Source organism: Gorilla gorilla, chromosome 1 (assembly GCF_029281585.2).
Source record: "Gorilla gorilla gorilla isolate KB3781 chromosome 1, NHGRI_mGorGor1-v2.1_pri, whole genome shotgun sequence".
NCBI classification, from domain to species: Eukaryota; Metazoa; Chordata; class Mammalia; order Primates; family Hominidae; genus Gorilla; species Gorilla gorilla.
The window spans coordinates 88,313,453-88,318,153 of NC_073224.2; the positions used below are offsets into that span (position 1 = coordinate 88,313,453).

General features: G+C 41.7%; 1 pseudogene; it reads left to right on the plus strand.

The window, feature by feature from the left end:
• Positions 1 to 481: 481 nt before the first annotated feature.
• LOC101143523 (glutamyl-tRNA(Gln) amidotransferase subunit A, mitochondrial-like) lies at positions 482 to 2,111 on the plus strand (annotated as a pseudogene).
• The last annotated feature ends 2,590 nt before the right edge of the window (positions 2,112 to 4,701 follow it).

Below are 4,701 nucleotides of genomic sequence, written 5' to 3' on the forward strand. Positions count from 1 at the left end.
TGATCCCTGAGAAACAGCAATAACAAGAAAAGGGGAATCTGTAGACATTCAAGTGAAAATCAGATTTACAAAGAGCCAGTGAAACCCTGAAAGTCGCTGAGACATCCTCTTTAGGATCTTCGTATACCTCTTATCCCTTTTTAATTAAATGTGTTTTCCCTCAAAGTCTATTCAAAATAAACGTGGTTTAGTTTAATTTCTTTTTTGTTTTTTTTTTAAAAACTTTGGCATTGTACCATTATGATCTACAACTATTTATTTCAAATATGCTCTATTTCAGCTGCATTTTAAGTTATACTTGGGCTAGAAACCTGGTCACTAGTAAGTACACTATTTCTATGTAGAGATATCCCCTATGAATTTCAAATAACCAACTTGCAAGTGACATTTTGAATTATAACCCTGCTGCAAACTGGGAACACTCTTTAGGTGGCTTTTAAAATTTTTAGAATCCCACAGTGACGATTAAAGATGGCTGCGCCCATGTAATATCACTAGCAACTGGTGACCTCTTTCTCCTCCTTGCCTGGCCCCTGTGGTGGCAGGCTGGGCACGAGGACCATGCTGGGCCAGACCCTCTGAGAAGTTTCTGCAGCACTGAAACAAGGCCAGATTATGCCAACAGAGCTCTGTCAAAAATGTCTCTCTCTTATCAAGAAGACCAAGTTTCTACATGCCTACATTACTGTATCAGAAGAGGTGGCCTTAAAACAAGCTGAAGAATCAGAAAAGAGATATAAGCATGAACAGTCACTTGGGGATTTAGATGGAATTCCTATTGCAGTAAAAGACAACTTTAGCACATCTGGCATTGAGACAACATGTGCATCAAATATGCTGAAAGGTTATGTACCACCTTATAATGCTAGAGTAGTTTCGAAGTTGTTGGATCAGGGAGCTCTACTAATAGGAAAAACAAATTTAGATGAGTTTGCTATTGGATCTGGAAGAACAGATGGTGTGTTTGGACCAGTTAAAAACCCCTGAGTTATTCAAAATAATATAGAGAAAAGAGGAAGCAGAATCCCCACAGCAAGAATGAAGATCAGACTGGCTGATAACTGGAGGAAGCTCAGGTGGGAGTGCGGCTGCTATGTCGGCTTTAGGATCAGCTACAGGAGGATCGATCAGAAATCCTGCTGCCCACTGCAGGCTTGCTAGTTCCAAACCAAGCTATGGTTTAGTTTCCCATCATGGTCTCATTCTCCTGGTGAATTTGATGGATGTGCCAGGAATCTTAACCAGATGTGTGGATGATGCAGCAATTGTGTTGAGTGTACAGGCTGGACATGACACCAATGATTATACCGCAGTATAGGACCCTATTAAACCATTTATTTGGTTTGGCAGATGTGAGCAAACTATGTATAGAAATTCCAAAGGAATATCTTGTGCCAGAATTATTAAGTGAAGTACAGTCTTTTTGGTCCAAAGCTGCTGACCTCTTTGAGTCTGAAGGGGCCAAAGTAATTGAAGTATCCATTCCTCACACCAGTTATTCAATTGTCTGCTATCATGTATCGTGCACATCAGGAGTGGCATTAAATATGGCAAGACTTGATGGGCTACAATGTAGTCACAGATGTGACACTGATGTGTCCACTCAGTGTGTCCACCCATGGTTGAAGCCATGTATGCGTCAACCAGACAAGAAGCGTTCAATGATGTGGTGAGAGGAAGAATTCTCTCAGGAAACTTTTTCTTATTAAAAGAAAACTGGGAAAATTATTTCATCAAAGCACAGAAAAGTGCGACATCTCATTGCTAATGACTTTGCAAATGCTTTTACCTCTGGAGTAGACGTCTTCCTAACTCCCACCATCTTAAGTGAGGCAGTACCATATTTGGAGTTCATCAAAGTAGACAACAGAACACGAAGTTCCCAGAATGATATTTTTACACAAGCTGTAAATATGGCAGGATTGCCAGCAGTGAGTATCCCTGCTGCACTCTCAAACCAAGGGTTGCCAGTAGGACTGCGGTTTTTTGAACATGCATTTTGTGACCAGCAGCTTCTTACAGTAGCCAAGTGGTTTGAAAAACAAGTACAGTTTCCTGTTATTCAACTTCAGGAATTCATGGATGATTGTTCATCAATGATCACTCAGTAGGGCACATCACTCAGTAGGGCAGGAAGAAATTTCTGGATTCTTCTCATTCTACCTGAGAGCAGAGGAAGACCTGTAGAAGCTGAGCTCAAATTCCCCCTCTGCTTAACCGTAGCTCGCCATTTGCTTTGCTCTAACATGACTGTTCCATATGACACAAGGAATATCTTCCAAGGCAGTTTCCTCCCAGAGTCCTGAAAGGAAACTAGGAAAATGTAAATGTCCTCTGCTCCTGGCTTTCCCACATCTACCAGGTAGAAGCATGATGCAAGATTCTCACCACCCCACGTCTTCTCTCCTTCCCAAAATTCATCAGGACTCAAGGGGGAGATTTTCACTTCTTTTCCTCTCTGGAATGCTCTTCTGCCACTTGTCTTTCTTCTTCTCAGGACAACAAAACTTCATGCCCAGGTTAATTGCAGAAAACGGTGTCCCCTCTATGTTACAGAAGAATCTCTAAGACCTAGTTCAACTAAGCTGGCTTTTAATACACTAAAAAGGCCAAAGAAGTTTTGAAAAGCCCTTTCTAATTGGCAAGCCCTGGTTTCACAAAACTATTAAATTAAAAAAAAAACTAAAAGATGTTTTAAAATAATTCCTACTCTGGGCATCAAAAGCTAGATAGTTTTCATTTTGCATTCCTGTTATAGAAACCCTATTCCTCCTTGAGGCAAATGGATGCTTCTGGCAGCATGGGAAGGGAGACACCAGAAAAAAATTCATGAGGAAAACACTCCAATAAATTGCAAAGAATAAATTCCCAGCACAGTGCTCTCAACACTCTTTTCTTGAGTATCTAGTATGTGCCAGACTCCAGGCAGAAACTACGAGGCCAGTGTGGCTCACTCGGGTGTGAGTGGTGTGGAGGACAGATACGTAGCTGGTGCAGAAGATTTCAGTTGGTAATCAGCTCTGCCCAGGATTTCAGAGAATTGGCTCTGAAGTATGAATGAAGTTGGACACAGAGTCAAGGAGAGGAAGGAAGTCCAGGCAAAAGGAGTGGCTGTGTACAAAGACACAGAGACGTGAAATATCTGCCCCATTCAACGGATTTCAAATAGCCTAATATGACTCAATGTAGAGAGGTTGGGGAGGAAACACCATAGCATAAATGATTTTCATAGCATGAAAAGGAAGAATATGATCAGCTTGTGTTTAAGAAAGATCACTCTAGCTTCAGTATGGATAGAGTGGAGAGGGTTGAGAGTAGAGGCCAGGAGACTAGCTAATAACAGTAACGATAATAACAATTGCCAACACAGTGCTCCCTGTGTGACGGGTATATATTTAATCCTCACAACAATAACAACCCATGAGGTAGGTGCAATTAGTGTCCTCCTTTAACAGGAGACTGAGGCTGAGAGAGGCTTGCCTTCCTAATATCCATCATACAGCCAGCAAATGGCAGAGCCAGAAAATGAATGCAGGCAGCCTGACTCCTGCATTCACATTCTGGCTCTGCTCTTTGCTGGCTGTATGATGCCTGCAGAGCTCAGGCTTTGCAGCAATCCAGGTCAGGATAATGGTGACCGAGGATTGTGGTAAGCAGAATAAAGCCTCGCCTACCAAAGATGTCCACTCCCTAATTCCCAGCACCTGTGACTACATTAGGCTGCATGGCAAAAGGGGATTAAGGTTGCAGATGGAAACTTTTAACTCACCTTAAAATATGGAGACTGTTCTGGACTATCTGGGTGGCCTAAAGTAATCAAAGGGTCCTTAAGAGTGGAAAAGGGAGGCAGAAAAAAAGGATCAGAGAAAGAAATGTAACCATGAAAGCCAGGCAGAGAGCTGTAACATTGCTGGATGTGGAGATAGGGGAAGGGGCCACAAGCCAAGGACTGCAGATGGCCTTTGAAAACTGGAAAAGGCAAAGAAGCAGATTCTCTCTCCTAGAGCCTCCAGAAAGAAATGCAGCCCTACCAAGTCCTTCATTTTAGCCCAGTGAGATCCATATCAGACTTCTAGCCTACACGACTATAAGATAATACATTTGTATTGTTTTCAGCCACTAAATGTGTGGTAAATTGTTACGGCAGCCATATGACGTCGATAATAATGATGGTGAAGAAACCACCGATTCAAAGCACATTTTGGAGGTTAAATTCACCTCCTAAAGGATTTAGAGATCCAGTAGATAACTAGTGCCTTGCCAGTTGGAACGTGGTTCCAGGATGATATGAAAGGAGATGAAGTGAACTCAAAAGACTCCATTTTCTTCTCTGAATCTAAAGTCACTTAACAGATATACTATGTTTTGATTCCTCCAAAGCATAGTCTCATCCATTTGTTCCATACTTTTCTGCTTTTTTAATTTGACTTCCTTCATTCAGCCTTTCTATTTGTATCAACAGCCTCACCAGAAATTCTCTGCATTTTTTCTCTCCATTTTCTCAACCCATAATTACCAGATTCAGACCTTTAGTGGACTGAAAAAGTATCAAATGATCTTTGTCTCCTTCTACCTCCTTCTGGTACATTTTCCAGTTTTCTCTTCATATGTTCTCTCAAGAAATAACTCCAATACACTCTTTGATGAGATTTTGCCTTATAAGACACAGACATCCCCCCAGGGAGCTTCCACTATTGGGGA